The following is an 18,211-nucleotide window of genomic DNA, read 5'->3' as shown; positions in this document are numbered from 1 at the left end:
TAGTTAGTGTTTTAATAACATTTAATTGTACGTCATATAAGTGTCCGACAAAGTCCACTTTCTGGATGGAAGAAACAAAAAGCGTTATTTTCTGGAAGGGGTATCGCGTACCGAGTGCTGGTTGCCAAGTAAATCCTCGTAGTCCCTCGTCTTAAATGTTGGAACCGCTTATCCTTTATATTAGAAATTTTACCCGCTGGTGAAAAATCCTTAACCTCGTTTACAATCTCTGAAGCTACCTGTTCCATTACTGGATCCCTTGATCTTGGATTTTCTGTTGCTGATGATATAGCCACTGTCCTATACTTCTCTGTGTTTGTGGGGCTCGAAGTTTTTGACCATCTTAATTTTACTTTTGTGCCTGCAAAAGATTATTTGGCAACACTCAATTTATGAATTTACCACTGATTTTAATGTTTCTTATAGCAAATGAAAGCTAATAAAAAATAAACATGGTTTATAACAAGGAACAGGAAATACTGTGGAAGCTTCAAAAAAAGCGCGTACACTTTTCTAAAGGGCCGGCCACGCTCCTGGGATTCCCCTGGTGGTGTAAGATAATCGGGGGAGCGGTGATAACTAAGTGTCAGGTGACCGTGTACGCTCGTATGTCCTCTCTTCCATAAAAAAAGTCTTCTGCCAAGTATGTATAAACTTTTCTCTATAATAATAATTCGAAGAACGTCAAAATTAGAAAAAATCCACCTCTTGAACAAGTGGGATTAATATTTTGTTCTAACATGGACCATATCTATTACCTTTTAGAGCTGATAATTGAAAAATACCAAGAACACCAGAGACTTCAACTTATTCATTTATCAGACATTTATTACCACAAAGTGAAAACATTACGAAAGTATGTGTGACACTCTAAAAGCACAAAGAGCAGAAATACAATACAACAATACTTAAACAACTGTACGAAAGTAGCTCAAGTAAATTCAGTCTGAAAACTGTACACAAGCTTTCCAGTGAAGAGAGGTGTCGGACAAGGGCCCTTTATTCTCAAATGATACTAGAATCCATCAGCAAATTAGACTATAAAATGTTCATTGTTTAGAGTGTGTCGGGAACGTAGCTACGATGAATAGTGATATAAAGCCGTGTTGTGCTATTACTTGTTCAGACAAAAATTCAGACTGAGAATCGACCGAGGAGGTATATCTTTTCATCAGTAAGTCAAAAATAGTAATTAATATGTCTTTAGTTTTAAAAGCATAGCAAAGACTACAAAATTTAAATTACTTGTCAACTTTCAAACGTGTTATCTATCTGTTGACAAATTATAGGGCTGCCTTAGTGGTAACGTATGTGTGAGAGTGATTGTGTGTATTTGACTAGGACGAGTAGTATAACATCGAATCACGACAATTGTTTCCATACAAATTACGCGTGATATCTATTCTAATGTCGTACCAGTTCTGTGTTAAAAACCGAGGTTCGTTCAAGGTACCTAAACAACTTCAACCTAAACCACTGCAGATTTGCAGGCGACTTGGTTTTGCTATCGGAATCGAGTACAAACAACTACAATACTCTTTAGATACTCTAGTCAAGTGGGCTTTACACAAAGCAAGCAGTCTTGTGGACTTTAAGATGAATATCTCGACTCGGCTTAAAGACGAGAGTCATAGTATATCGCTCCATCTGTCTTCTTTGGTATAGCTTAAAATTACGACACATTTTTGTATTGACTATTTTGCCCGGTTTCTATTTAAAATAAGAAACGGATAGTTTTTGGCACGCCTAGTAATATGTATTATAGGAGAATAATGAAGAAAAAAGAGATATATAGTTTGTCTTATAGTTTTGATTCAAGATCAACAAATTTTAACAAGTAAAAAGTCAATGTCTCAAGTAGATAATCTCTACAACCAAAAAATTGAATGAAGAAGGATGGGTAGCATAACGAAACTATAATACCAAATGTCAAGCAGATGTCTTTGAGACTCATACGAGGTCAGCTACTGACGCATCACAAAATCTCAATGCTAATAATAACTGGTATAATGGAGTTATTTCAAAATTCCTGAAACAATAAGTATGTACTATTCAATTAGGTACCAATACTCTACGATAGTGTAAATAATTATTGTGTAAGAAAAACAAGAAGACGTTATTATTAATGCGATATAAATATTGAATACTAACGTGTATGTACCCTTTTAAATATGTGTGAATTTGACGATTAATTTCTCAATTATTACCTGTTTAAATTCAAATTCTTTAAGTAATCTACAATGAAATTAAAGTATTAAAAGAGGTAGATATGTAGCGCGACGAAAATCAATCGCCTAAATTGAGTCAATTGGTTCATTTGGTCGTAGTCGCTCTCTCGATACGAAAACGGTACGTACGCGTTTGTTGTTGACAGAATTGCTTACAATTTGATATAGGTACACCATTAAAATGCCTTCTTGTGTTATGGGAAAAAGTAGTAATAACGAAAGTAAAAAGAAATCATAGATTTACATACCACAGTTGAGAAATCACGAATTATAACGTTTTATTTGATTTCATTATTTATGTAACAAAATAAATATGTCGCCATGACAACGCCGATCGCCGCCAAGCCGATCATAGATTAACGTACAGAAATGACAAAATATTGATGCTATCTGTTGCGGGATGATCGAGCATAACATCAATGTGACTATATATAATAATCAATATTAAATTATTTTTTTATAAAATCAATAACACATTATCTACCTAATTTAAATGCAGTTTTACTACTTTATAGCTTTTACTACATGAACATGAATGAATCGTAATTTAGGCATAAATCACTGTGTACGGTAAAAAATCATATCTGATGAATTAACTGTATTTTCTCTATACAAATACAAAGCAATTAGCAAATTAGAGTTATCTCTTTTTCGCTTGCGATAATTGCATTAACTATCCTTCTTTGACGTGTAATCGTAATGTAGTGTGCTATTGCAATGCAAAATTAATCATGTGTGCGTTAGTGTATCATTTTCAAACACCTAATGTTGTCTAGGTAACTTATCTATACTTTTAAATATCATTGGTAATCTATGCGCTGTTTATAACTCATCTACGCCTGTTGTCACTGTAACCCCATTCCACATCTCAAAGTTAGGAAATAAAGATAAAATGGCTAACATTTATTTTTTATTTTTATGAACGGTTATTGAATAACAAGTCGGCTGGTAACTTTTTCAGTAACTACACTGCCGGTTAAAAATCTTATAGAAACGCCAAATATCGTCCTTTCCATACAAATGTCTTACTGACAGTTATAGTTAGCTTACTAATCTGTAGGTACTGATCCATTAGAAACAATTTATTTGGGATGGTGTTTATAAAAACAGTTTTCAAATATATTACACGTAGTAAATATTACTGGGCGTACCAAAAAATATCCATTTTTGTTTAGATCGATCATAGTTGGAGAAGAGATTGTCTTATGTATAGCGCGAGTATATAGACAGGTAAACATAAATATAGTAGTGGTGATAGTAATGTCTTTCATAGCGGTTGAAATATTGTGTCATCCAGCATCCTAGCAACATGTACAAGGACTTCATATGGAATTTAGAGGTTTAATGTAAATTTGAAATTTGTTTAATGTAATGTAAATTTTACATCAGATACAGCGATTCCGTTGATTTAGTTTTGGACGCCAATTTTCATCTAAAATATGCAACAGTCGCACTGTATCAACAACAAGATCAAAAATAGTAATTGACGCAGTTATGACCAAACTTATTTATACTCTAGTTATAACCCTCACCACTATATGCTTTAGTTATACCATTAGCTTCTTGTATCATTTATCGAATATGAAAGCTCTAAGTCTGAATAAATATTATATACAAATTATATACGAATAAAATGTTAAATAATTTTCAAACTTTGTATCACTATGATCATTACCTACAGTAATTATTCTCTTCCCGAAATTTTACATTCGTCTCATTATCTTGAAGCCAATACTTTTAAAGGTTTCACTTCGATCACATGTGAATTGCACACTTGTTTTTTATTTATTTCTTCCGCAACCAGCTAATGCAACAAGTTTATTCAATATAAGATAATACACAAATAAAATTTTGTATTTCAAATTTTGTGTATTAATCCTCGAAGTGAGGGTTATCACTTTAAAAAATCATAACATATTATAAGATAATAAACAATTATCTGCGAATTGAGTATTTTCGAAATGGTTTAATGACAGTAAGTGTCCTCAAATATCGACAAAACATTGCAATCAAATTATTTAACACAATAGTTACATTTGTTTGAACATACCTGTACTTTTTGAAGTCTGTACTTTCTCCTGAGGATTTGATGCAGATTTCGAGGACTGGGTATTAGGAGGTGTTAATATAGTCGTTGATAATGATGTAGGCGGTGTAAACGATGATAGAAAAGGTTTTGTTGAAGGCGTGGATGCTTTTGCTGGTGTTGATGTTGCTGTAGTTGCTACCGTCGATGTAATTTTGGTCGTAGCTTTTGAGGAATCCGTTGCTGTTGAGAGAGTTGAGTTGGGATGTTCTCCAAATCCATCCTCGTAATCTAACTGACGCCTGTTTGGTACTGAAAACAATACACCTTAAGATGTTTCTTTTGTATGATAACGATGGCCGGAGGAATGTAAACCTTATCCCTTCACCTCCTCCCCAACAACACTGGCTATCTGGCAACCTAGCTCACCTCTTAAGAGCGACTCTTACCGCGCTACCCACTACTAATACCAGAATTGGCAATACAAGCTCATCATCCCATCTCATCCCATTTCTTTCACAACTGTTCTTTTAAATACATAAACAGTAGAAGAATAAAAACAACATAATATACTGATGCATTACCACGGTTCGCTGTCTGGTACGAGTAATTTCTGCAGTGACCAAGCTTGATGCGGAGTATTATATTTTCTTTTTGGACTCGAGAATATTCTGAAAAATAGAACAAATTTAATATATAAAGATAGAAGAGAAATATAAATATCTACCCAGATTTGTGCGTTTGGTATTTGCCGAGATGAATTCTTCTTCCTTTCGTACACATAATTTGACTGATTTCGAGCTCTCACAGTGCACATCTCCTCTCCGTTTTGGTGTTAATAACCTCACAGCTTCGCGGCTTATCTCTCGTCTACTCTCCTCTCCGCTTTGGTGGATACTGGGCCTCAAAGTGACTGAGGCACAACTTTTCTCTCCGCTTCATCCATACCGTACATATTGTCCGCTCAGTTATATCCACTGAGGCTGAGTGGAAATAAGGGTGTGCATAACGGAGTTCTATTGGTTGTAATAAGATCGAATCAGAAATGAGGAAATCCGTAGGAGAAGCAAAGTCACCGACATAGCCTAAATGATTGCAAAACTGAAATGGCAGTGGGCAGGGCACATAGTTCGACGGACAGACGGGCGTTGGGGTAGTAAAGCCATCGAATAGACACCACGTACCAGAAGGCACAGTGTTGGTAGGCCCCCAAAAAGATGGACCGACGATGGTATATTGCTGTGGGGCTGCGCTGCCGACATTAATACAATATTTGTGCTGCAGAAGAGGGCTATTCGCGATAGGCCTAAAGGCCTATAACCTAGGCCCTAAGGAATCATTGAGAGCAAAATTCAAAGAAATTAACATCTTGATTGTAGCTTCTCAATATATTCTTGATAATATAATGTATGTTCATAGGCACATAAGTGAATTTGCCAGAAACTGTCATAACCATAATGTTAACACCAGGAACAGACATAAGCTTATAATGCCTACTACTCGACTTAGTCGAGTTAGCAAGTCTTTTGTGGGGCGATGTAGGTATATGCTTTTACAACAGGATCCCAGAAAATGTTCAAAGCAAAAGTATTACGTTATTCAAAAGAATTGTTAAAAAACGTTTGTGTGGTAAAGGTTACTATAACAAAAATGACTTTCTTAATGATACCACAGATTGGGAATAGAGCGACCGCCCCCAGGCTATTAAATAATAAGTTTAATTGTACAATGTTACTTTGTTACTTTGTAAATGTTACTTTAATTGTAAAACAAATTTTTGATAAAAAAGCCCGCTGAGTTTGTTGCGCCCATTCTTCTCAGGCCTGAGGCATTCATTTTGGAATGGGTGGTAGTTTTTTGACTTTCAATAAGTGATTTCACATCCTATTTTGAATAAAAATATAATAATTTTGTCCGGCAGTGGACGTCTTCAGGCTGATGATAATGAATGATTTCCGCTTTTATCAAGTCAGTCAGAGCCTGAATGTTATATCATTAAAATCTTATGGTCCTACGACCCATGTGCAAAATAAGGTACCAACCAGCTTTTAAGAGATCAACGAGAAGCAACGCTTGCTGCAGCAGATCCTGGTCAGTATATTCTGTCGCCACATTAGTAATATCAACCAGACAAATGGAAACGAGTACGCTCCACGCTGCTCCCACTTTTATACCCATTTGATAAATAACATAAGGGCTCTTCCATTCGGAAGTAATGCGACGCTATAGACGCGCGCGTCAAACTCTTATTTTTGACGTTTGTTGATACTTTAAACATAAACCTGCAATAAATGTCATCAAATTTTCATATTTCTTGATGGCGATCTGTTTACCATGATGTACTATGAAAAAATGCTTATGACTTATAATTGTTATAGGTACAACAAGACATAAACGCTATCCGTATAGAACAATAAATTTTATGAAGACTAGCTTGTACATTAATATATTAATTTGCCTAAATATATCAGCGATAAATATTATTTTACGTTAGGTACTCAGATATTATTTTATTATAAAATATTATACACAAGTTATTTGCACAGATTTATAACATGACGGCATCTGTTTGAAAGTGCCACAAAATAGTAATATTTGTTTTTATCACTTTTACATCATTGAAATCAATATAGCACTATTTTATTGTTCTGAAAATATTAAATTTTTCAGTTACATTTATTTCGCGTTTATTATTTATATTTCACGTGTGATGTTCATTCCATCATATTATATCATACAGTTGGTAGAGAGCACAGACTACGGGCCGTGTTCACTTAAAATGAATTTAATTCGTGTGCCATCAAACGTTTGCTCCGTCGCCTATTGCTAACACGACCACTTGTGCGATCCTAACATTTGAAACTGTTTCTCAAACTCTGTATTTATGTAATTACATAACGATGTTAACCAGTTTCTCTTCTTTTCCTTGCAATAGCCGCCTCGACATTTTTTCGTATGATGGAAATCAGATAGCTGCTCAGTAGCTCGACGCGGTTAAGTGGCTCTCGCTACTAGCGGTGCGGTCTCTTTTACGACACTGTTTATAGTTAAAACACTTTTTTCAGTTTTCTTTCGTCAACGATAACTCACGAACGAATCAACCGATTTTGACCGGCATGGTGGTTTATTGATGTTAAGAGCTGCTTTTGGAATCGATCGGTGAAGCCGTTTAAAGGTTATTCCAAAAAGAAACACATTTTAAGTATGAAAAAAAAATTTCGTAGGTTTTTTGAGATTCCTTAAGATCTATCGGTTCGAATAGATCCGAATTGTATTCAAAATCAATGTTTGGTTAAGACCTTTCGAATTGCCCCAATCGCGAGGACATCGGTCGAGCCGTTCAAAAGTTATAAGAGGTTTACATACATCCATACACACACACACAAACACATACATACAGATCAATACAAACTCCAGGCAATAAAAATGTTACCCCTCCAAATACAAGAGTAATATCTCTCATTCCGGCTTAAATTGAAATTTGGTTGCCATAGTGCATTCGTCCCGCACCATAATAACACATTCTTGCTTTATGATTATTTTTTGGTACATTGCAAACTCAATTTTCCTTTGCTTCTATTGGTATGTTGAAAATGGAATTTTCACCCCAGCAAGTAGAGTTGCAGCGCTTCTTGATGATACAACTGCTATGGCAACCTTTGTTCGGACGTATTTTGGCTAGTAAGAGATTTATTTAAAATGTCTTCTCCGTTCCTCCAGAGGCGTCTAAAAAAATGCCACCCTAAGCATCATTCGCATTGTCAATGACAAGTCGGTAAACTTGATCTTGTTTATTGTTTCCTCTTCGTTCCTTCTGATTTATCGTATACTGAAGTTCAACTGGTTCAAAATTATTTGTGTTCAATAAACTCTCTGTTCAAATTAGCAACAATTGAATGAGTCGTTTGTGGAGATGGTAAACTATAATGAGTAGTGCTGCCTATGGACAGAAAAATGACTTGCACCGCAAACAGAACACGATTGGTAAAGCTTTGTAAATGAGCACTTATTATATGAACACTTCACTGAATTTAGTCGTCTGAATTCAGTGATTACTGATCTATTATAGTCTTGTATATAATGGCGAAATTTACCTTGGTATTCTAATGTTATTGTAGGTGTTTCTCATTAAAACACGGATAACACTACTAGCTAGATCGATTTCTCGCGCCCGAAACTACCTGTAGGTATACTAAATTTCATTAAAATCGTTGTAGCCGTTTCCGACTTTCAGATTATACATATAAAAAGAATTGCTCGTTTAAAGAAATAAGATTAGTATTTACTAAGATCGGCTTTAATGCTCCACTGTATCAGCTTGGCTTTCCTTGGACAGCGAGCGGGATATGAAGTTTAAAACCACCACGCAGGCTCAGACCGAATATGATTCAGTTAATAACGTTTACTTAACATTATTAATTAGTTATTGTAAATATGTTCTTGTTTATTAGTAAAATAATATATAATTAAAATAAATAAATAATTACAAAGTGCTTTATTATTCCTATACACACATAATGTATGGGTACATTAAAATACTAGATAAAACAATTTAAATAAAATATAATTCAGTACCTATATATATTAAAACAGGTAGGTATTGCCAGTTTCTGAGTCTTTCCAGTTGCTTTTTTGTAAGGGACTATACGAGTACTTATATATTAATAGTAATAAAATTCTCTCGGCAACCACACGAAATGTATGGTCTCAAATCAAGCATACTTGTGTAGCTTTGAAATATGGGATACACAATGGACTGCGGGAGATCACTGTTTTACCAAATGACGGTCAAATCTCAGCTGGTATTCACCGCTGCATGGGAAAGTCACATCCATCAAATATCTGGGGATAGTTCTTGACCAAAACTTGACTTTCAAGCCCCATCTAGAATACTGGTCAGGCCGAGTACGTAACCTTATTTATATTTTCCGGCGATTACGTCACTCTGTCGATCCTAACATCATGAAAATGGTTTTAATTTAGCGATATGCCAAACTATTTTGAATTATTATTGCATTACGACATGGGGTGGTGTTGCAAAATCTCACCTTCTCGTGGTGGAGCGTGCACAGAGGGCTGTCTTGAAGGTATGTTGTTTTAAGCCTCGCATGTATCCCACAACAAAACTTTATGAATACTGCCAAGATCTGAAAGTTAGGCAACTCTTCATATTAGCTATTGTTATCAAACAGCACCCTTTAACAGAGTTTAGGCCATAGTCTACTCGCCACAATCATCTTGTGGCAGTATCTACGAAGGTAAGGACATCATTTAGCCGCAGACTCTTTCTGTTTCTGGGACCGTACCTTTATAATAAGCTAGACAAGGTATGTCTGTATGGTCTAAACATGTACAAATGTCGATCAACTGCACACGAATCCTTTGTCAACAGTAGTCTTGCTTGCAAAAGCAAGCAAGACTACTGTCACACAGAGAGACTTCTGGAGGTCTTGGATAGTTAGCAAACCCATAAGCCGAGAACACCCTATCGTACGCATGTTTACACATACACCCTCTCACTCTCTCTCTCTCTCTCACACACACATACACACAGACACACACTCACACACGTACACACTCTCCCTCTCATGAATACACACACACATTTACCTCTATCCTTTTGAATTTCAAGTTTTTTAGTCACTGTGTAAAAGTGGAACCCTGGTGACCAGTAATACAGGTATTTTATTACCTGCCACAGGCACCAGTGATCTACGACCAAAACATATGTATTTTTAAGTTTTCGCTGTATTGTAATTTTGGTTGTTGGTGAGAAATAAAGTTATTATTATTATCAATTATTATTATGAATTTTCCCCATTTCAATTAGACTGTAATCACCTGGCCTTTATACTGGACGAGACGTTGAGAAAAGTAAATATTGTACTGGGGTAGAGGTACACATCATATTTAGCTATCTTTTGATTATTTATTCCCGTTTCGCCCCGCAAAGTTTCGCCCCACACAAAAAAATCTTTTTTTCGACCCAGATTTTATTAATGTTTCTCCTCGAAAATAAGAATAATTAATAATTTATTATTTTATTCTTGTTTAGTTCCACTCCCACTTTTTGTTCTTTATTCGCCTCGGATAGTAATTTATGTGTTTTACAACATGTCTTATACGGACAGCGTAGAAAATATTTTAAATGTCTTATTTTTGACGATGAATATTATTAACGTAATCAACAAGTTAGTACTCAATAACAGAAATCAATTAATGAATCAGGGGCCTTTTAACCGTTAAATGCATACAATATACACTGGCCTTCAAAAGTAAGTATCACACTTTTAAAATTGGGATAACGTTTTAAGTTCACAAGATATACTATTGAAATAAAAAGGACTCCAAAGAGAATTTAATTTTGTACATAAAAACTTTATAGTCGGTAACCTTCTTTTAAGAATTGGCTGAAAAAAAACTTCAAAAACAAAACCATTCCTTTTTCAAAGTGAACGTTTCTGAATAACAATTTTACCATTCACATTTATCTTTCTGTTTTAAATTTTTCTTAAGATTGATGGGGCTTGTTTTATAAATTTATGCTAAAAAGCACATAACATTTATTTATCATGCCTCTTTCAGTTGAAGAATGTGCTAGGATCATGGCTTTTCTGGAACTAGGCATCAGTATGCGTCGCACTGCAAGAATGGTGGGTGTGACGGTACGAACGGTCCAGAAAGTAAAGCGAAGGTACGAAGAGACTGGACACCATCTGAGGAGACCTTGTAATGGCAGACCCAGGTGTACCAGTGCCCGAGAAGATCGTTATATTATTTCCACTGTGTTAACAAATCGCCACCAAAATTCAGTTGAAGTCCAGCAACAGCTACTTCAGACCCGGAAGGACTACATTAGTGACAGTACAGTGAGAAGAATACTTGCTGAAGCAAATTTGAAACCCCGAAGACCAGCGAGTGGCCCAAAACTCGAGAGACAGCATCGAGTAGCGAGACTGCGATACGCCCGTGAACACATGCAGTGGGATGAAGAAGAATGGTCAAGAATTTTGTTTGCAGATGAGTCTCGATTCTCCCTTTACACTTCTGATGGAAGGCGAAGGTCACCTGTAAACACTTCGCCTTCCATCAGAAGTGCTTACAGGTGACCTGGTGAGCGATACCTTCAAGCCTGCATCTCAGAAAGAGTCCAATACGGTAGAGGCAGTGTACATGTATGGGCTGGCATATCTTCAGAAGGTCGCACAGAGCTAGTAGCCATAGAAAATGGCACCCTCACTGGGCAAAGATATGCTCAAGAGATTCTCAATGAGTATGCAGGGCCGTATTGAGCAAATATGGGTGATGGATCGATGCTGATACATGATAATGCCCGGCCACACACGGCTCATATCATACAAGAGTATATTCAGGAGGTCGGTATCAGCGTGATGGCTTGGCCATCAAGAAGTCCAGATCTCAACCAGATTGAACACGCCTGGGATGAGCTTGGGAGGCTAGTCAGAAATCGCAGACCACCACCTACTACCCTCAGGGCACTAAAGCAGGCCCTGGTAGAAGAATGGGAGAATATTCCCCAACATCGGCTCCGAAACCTAGTGTTCAGTATGCCAAACCAGCTCGAACCTGTAATCAGAGCTCGAGGAGGCAATACCAGTTATTAAAAATTAAATAACATGTAATGCAAGTGATCTGTGAATTATTTATTTACCTACTTTATATTTTAAAACCTAATAATTTATGTTACTGATCTGTGATTTTGATTGTGATTGATATTAAGTAAATAGATAGCTTATAAGTAAACAATATTAAGAAGCTTTAAATTTTTTTTTACTTGTATAGCGGTCTATATTAGGATGATGATTATATATTGTTGATAGAATAGGTAATAGACCTGTCTGTGATACGAATTGTGATTTATTAATAAATATTCTTTATATTATGATGATTATACAATATTATTTATGCTTAAAATCCTAACTTATATCTACCGCTTTCTCCACCTTCAACTTGATGCATAGACTTCGGGATCAAGATAATTTTACTATGTACTTGATACTGACACGGGGGTGGGTCAGGGATTGGAAATAATACTCCGCTTATAGGAACGAGTCTTTATATGCGTTCACTTTTTCTGAACTTGCACTTGCCGGTCTGCCGCTGTTCCTCTTGTGGGCGGCAGTACCTTCAACGCGTCACACTGCACCGAACACTAGGTCTCTTCTATCTTCATCTTCTTGGAACACTTCCACTTTTCACTACTTCTTCTTTTCTTCTTCTTCTTCTTTACACTTTCGAGTCAGAACTAGAACTGCCGTAGGCCACGCTTAGTACGGCTTATATACCCCCGGATCTGTTCCATTTTCAAAATGATTCCCCCATTCCATCTTTAAATTTAAATTGTACTAGAAAATTCTTTTAACTATTTTTATCCTGCTTACACATTTTCCATCCCTTTTTTTCTGTTCGATTTGATCCTGAACTTACTAGAAATTTCCATTAACTTTACAAACCCCAAAAATTTCATACACTGGTAGGTGTATCGAACCCGGGTCTACAGCGTCTAAAGTAAACACTTTTCCGCTGAGCTACGAATATTGCTGACGGAGCTGTTGAAATTAACAATGTCTTGAAGTTTGACAACTCTCGTCATATACTTCGAAGCGTTGCTACGCAACACTGCCCCCTCCCAAGACATGATCGTCCCGATCATCGTTGCTTCCGTAGTACTTAGCCACCCGATCGACATGTAGGATTTTCGGGGAACTTCGAGGGATACGCTGGATCTTGAGAGTCACATCATTTATCCTTGTGATTACTTTGTATGGTCCCTCCCAACTTGTTGGTGCTTCGGAGACTTCCCCTTTCGCCTTACAGGATTGTGTAACCAAATCAGGGTTCCCTCTTCAAAACTAGGAATATTAGCTCTTCGATCGTAGCGGGTCTTCATCCGTTCACTTGCCTTAAGCCCAGTTGTTCTAATTTCCTCGTAGATGTCAACCTTTTTCCGTAACTCATCCACATATTCTGTTAAACTTTTCGGAGTATCCGGTGGACAGCCTGAGAGTAAATCAGCTGGCAATTTCAATTCCCTTCCAAAATTGGCGTACGCAAGAGTCACCGTTGTCGTCTCGTGTATTGCGCTTCTATACGACATAAGAAACAGTGGAATGTACTCATCCCAGTTATCCTGATGACTGTCCACTACTTTTGCCAGATGTCGCTCCAATGTTTGGTTAAACCTCTCCACCATCCCGTCCGATTGTGGATGATATGGCGTAGTTCTGGTCTTATGGATTCCCAAGATCTTGCAAACTTCTTGAAATACTTGTGACTCGAAGTTCCGCCCTTGGTCACTGTGCAACTCCAAAGACACACCGAATCTGCAGAAAACTTCATTCACCAGCTTCGTTGCAACGGTAACTGCTTCTTGATTCGGTAGAGCAAATGCTTCCGTCCACTTCGTGAAATAATCCATCACCACCATTATGTAACGGCTTCCAGCTTTGGTGACTGGAAACGGTCCGGCTATATCCAGAGCTACTCTCTCCCACGGAGCCCCAACATTATACAACGTCATAGCTCCTCTGCTCCGGGTTTGAGGTCCTTTGACAGCTGCACAACTCTTGCATTTACGGCACCAGCCTTCCACGTCATCACGGCAATGCAACCAGTAAAATCGTTCTTTAATTTTTATGAGAGTTCTTCTTATTCCCAAATGTCCACCTGAAGAACCATCGTGATAAGCTCTCAGGATCTCGTTCACCTTCTCCCAGACGAAGAACGACCAGTTGCAGATGGCAATCCTTTCCTTGCGGGGTTTCCCATTTCCGGCAGAGCAACCCGTCATGCATCACCAAACCATTCCATTGTTCCCAGAAACTCTTGTTAGCCATACTGTGTCTAGCCACTTCCGACTATTTTGGATTAAGTGATCCACTTGCTAGCCAATGTAAAAGTGGTTGAAGATCCTTATCATTTTCCTGAGCTCTCCTCATTGCATCGTTGCTCCAGTTCCCATCGATCGAATCTGTTCTGATCAGTCGGATTATTGGATTTTCTTTCTCCTCCTGACGAATGCAATGTTTGCATTCCGTCGGACAAGGTCTTCTAGATAAAGCATCTGCGTTTCCATGAGTTTTTCTTCCTCGATGTTCGATTTCAAAGTCATACTCTTGAAGTTGCTCAATCCATCTGGCCACTTGTCCTTCTGGATTCTTGAATTCTAGTAACCATTTCAAGGCGGCATGATTAGTCCTCACGAGGAATTTGCGACCCAACAAGTACTTTTTAAAATGTTGTAATGTCTTCACCACGGCAAGTAACTCCCTACGAGTTACACAGTAGTTTCTCTCCGGTTTCGATAAAGATTTGCTAAAGTATGCAATTATAACTTCTTGATCTCCCCTCTTCTGAAATAACACTCCACCAATTCCAGAATTGCTAGCATCAGTATCTACTATGAATCTTCCCTCCGTGTCAGGATATCCGAGGATAGGTGATTCACATAGTCGTTTCTTCAACTCTAAGAAAGCTTGTTCGCAGTCTTCATCCCAGGAAAAGGCTCTTTTCTCCTCCGTCAGTCGATGTTAGGGCTTAGCATCATCGGAAAACCCTTTCACAAAGCGTCGATAATAAGAACATAGTCCTAGAAATGCTCTCACATGTGTCTTTTCTGTCAGCGTCGGCCAGTCCTTGACAGCACTTATCTTGGCAGGATCCGTCGCAACGCCTTGCTCCGAGATAACGTGCCCCAAGTAATTCACCTGACGTTGAAAGAAGGAACATTTCTTTGGACTCAACTTCAAGTTAGCACCCTGCAGTTTTGCGAAGACGTTTTCGAGCTTCTTAAGAAGATCTTCAAAACTTCGTCCCATAATGATTATGTCATCCAAGTAGACAAGGCAGGTTTCTCCCAACATACCTGCCAGCACATGCTCCATCAACCTTTCGAAAGTAGCTGGGGCGTTGCATAATCCGAAGGGCATTGTTTTGAACTGCCATAACCCTTTTCCGGTTGAAAAAGCCGTCTTCTCCTTGTCTTTAGGGTCCAGATCGACTTGCCAGTAACCACTTTTCAAATCAAGAGTAGAGAACCACGTCATGCTACAAATTGAATCTAATGTGTCATCGATTCTTGGCAATGGATAACTGTCTTTCTTAGTTGCATCGTTCAAACGCCGATAGTCTACACAAAATCTAGTTGATCCATCCTTCTTCTTCACCAGAACCACTGGAGAGCACCATGGACTCGATGACGGTTCTATCACACCATTTTCTTTCATATCCCGAATCATGTCTTCCACTTCTTGCTCACGTGCAAACTTGGTCTTTGCCGTATCGGAACAGTGTCACCTGTGTCGATCTTGTGTTTCACTAAACCAGTTCTTCCGATGTCCCCGTCGTTCTTCGAGAACATCCCGGCGTAGCGTAGCAGGAAATTTCTCGCTTTTATTAACTGTAGCTTGGTAAGATTATCCTTACAGCCATCCAGAAGTTTCTGTATGTTCACATCCTGGCTTGCAGCTACGGTTTTCCTCCCTTCTTCACACTTTCTTAACCAAGCTATCTCCTCACAAGCTCCTATCACTGTTCCTTTCCTAATGTTTTGCTTGTCCTCATGAGGATTAAACACGGGAACCATCGCAATTTGGGAGTTTCCCACAACAGTCCTGGCTGGGATTCATGTCGTCTCCGATGTCTCTCTTTCTATTATAGCGCATTTACAAGGTCTTCCTCTGTCATCCCTTGGCAGGACTACCGGGACGAGGGTCTGCGATCTTGGATTTAAAGTAGTGTCTCGTAAGCACAACACTTTCCCAAAAGTTCCGCCTTTTATTGGATTTTCTTCACCTCCATGCTTCAATACACCATGTTTCATGTTAATCGTACACTGATGATTTCGAAGAAAATCCAACCCAATGATGCAGTCATCTGTGATATCCGCGATTACCACTTTTTGCCAGTACAACGTATTCCCGATTTTCATGGCCACGATCTTCTTTCCCTGGACTGGTATGCTCTGGCCGGTAGCTGTTGTGAGTGTTACATTTTCTCGCATATGTCGTCTTCCGATGCTCTCTAGTCTTCTTTGGCTAACGACTGTACGTGAGGCTCCTGTATCCAAAGTTCACTTTCTTGAAAATCTTGCCGTTTCAACGGCAAGATTTTCCATTTATCATTCCTTCTATAACTAAAGTGTTTTCGTTACAGGTCTGCTTAACGAAGATCCTTGGGGCTTTGCTTCTACCGGCCAGTGCCCACTCCACTGCCCTGGATTTTTCTAGTTTTCCTGCTGCTCCAGCGGTGACTTTTAGATCGCCGCATCCTTCCTACCTTGCGTTATGCTCTCACGCCTGGGCTCCTAATGTGTCCTCGCTTCCCACACCCATAGCATACTGGGCTATATGCTTGCCTTCGGCTGGAATCTGCTGGTACAATTTTGCGGAGTCTCAACGCCCAAGAATCGTGGCGAATCGCTTCCACTTCCAACGCATGTGCCACCGCTTCCTTCAAGCTAGTATGATGACTCAGTCGTACGGCTGCTTTTACTTCGGCGTCCCGTATTCCATCGATGAACACTTGGAGCAACATTTCTTCTATTGCAGCTGGCGACGACTGATATGCTTTACGCACTAGCTTCTCAGCTTCCACGGACCACTGCTGCAGAGTTACGTTGGCCCTTTAACTGCGGTCCTTAAGCTGCGCCCGATACACATGCTCAAGGTGTTTATTGCCATAACGTGCCTCCAACGCGTCAAGAAGGTCCGTGTAGGTTACTTCCTCCTTCCCAGCGTCGAGTGCTTCGTCACGGAGTGCTAGTGTGAGGGCAGAGTGTGCTTCTTGGTCACTCCAACCACTTGCCCTTCTGACCGTCTCTAATTGTAGCTTGAAGGCGGCCCAGGAAGACTTGCCGTCGTAAGGGGGTACTTTCAAACTTCTGGTCCTTCTTATTGAGCTGATGAATGGTTGGTTCCATCTCCTCCATCTTCCTTTCCACAGTGTCAATCCGGACGATCTCCTTTTCTACAGTGTCAATACGGGCGACCTCCTTTTCCACAGCGTCAATCCGGGCGGAGGTTTTCTGCACCACGGATAAAATTTCCTTGGAGAGGCCTTCATGCAGACCTCGCAGCTGCTCCTCCTGTCGACGTGCTTGCTCTTCCTGTCGGCGCACTTGCTCCTCCTGTCGGCGCGCTTGTTCCTCTTGCTAGCCCCGCAGCTGCTCCTCCTGTCGGCGTGCTTGCTCCTCCTGTCGGCGCGCTTGTTCCTCTTGCTAGCCCCGCAGCTGCTCCTCCTGTCGGCGTGCTTGCTCCTCCTGTCGGCGCGCTTGCTCTTGCATCATGGCGGTCATCTGCTGCATGAGCGCGCTGATGTGTACGGCAGGTGTCTGCGGTGCTGACACGGTAGCACTGAGTCCAGAGCTGGATTCTTCTTTTGACTCATCCTCTGCCGCTGCAGCTGCTCCCGCTTGCGTAGTCACTCCCTTCTTGTTCCTGGGCACTATTGGCATCTTTCCAATCCCACTTCTGACACCAATTGACACGGGAGTGGGTCAGGGATTGGAAATAATACTCCGCTTATAGGAATGAGTCTTTATTTGCGTTCACTTTTTCTGAACTTGCACTTGCCGGTCTGCCGCTGTTCCTCTTGTGCAGTACCTTCAACGCGTCACACTGCACCGAACACTAGGTCTTTTCTGTCTTCTTCTTCTTGGAACACTTTTCACTACTTCTTCTTCTTCTTCTTTACACTTTCGAGTCAGAACTAGAACTGCCGTAGGCCACGCTTAGTACGGCTTATATACCCCCGGATCTGTTCCATTTTCAAAATGATTCCCCCATTCCATCTTTATCCATTTAAATTGTACTAGAAAATTCTTTTAACTATTTTTATCCTGCTCACACATTTTCCATCCCTTTTTTTCTGTTCGATTTGATCCTGAACTTACTAGAAATTTCCATTAACTTTACAAAACCCAAAAAATTCCATACAC

General features: G+C 39.2%; 1 protein-coding gene and 1 long non-coding RNA gene across 3 annotated transcripts in view; both read right to left on the bottom strand.

The window, feature by feature from the left end:
• The window catches only part of LOC126978998 (uncharacterized), a 97,923-nt gene that overhangs the window by 14,366 nt on the left and 65,346 nt on the right, over positions 1-18,211 (bottom strand). The gene's annotated exons all lie outside the window — the stretch shown is intronic.
• LOC126978716 (uncharacterized) lies at positions 214-6,812 on the bottom strand. 2 transcript variants are annotated; one of them, XR_007732686.1, is made up of 5 exons: positions 6,744-6,758; positions 6,297-6,536; positions 4,839-4,925; positions 4,279-4,566; positions 214-361 (listed from the first exon to the last, which is right to left on the bottom strand). It is a non-coding gene; the product is annotated as an uncharacterized LOC126978716 (long non-coding RNA). The 2 variants fall into 2 exon arrangements; XR_007732685.1 differs by having other exon boundaries at positions 6,297-6,812.

Source organism: Leptidea sinapis, chromosome Z, assembly GCF_905404315.1.
Source record: "Leptidea sinapis chromosome Z, ilLepSina1.1, whole genome shotgun sequence".
NCBI lineage: Eukaryota > Metazoa > Arthropoda > Insecta > Lepidoptera > Pieridae > Leptidea > Leptidea sinapis.
The sequence above is the reverse complement of the archived record's forward strand: the minus strand, read 5'-3'. Positions and strand labels throughout refer to the sequence as shown.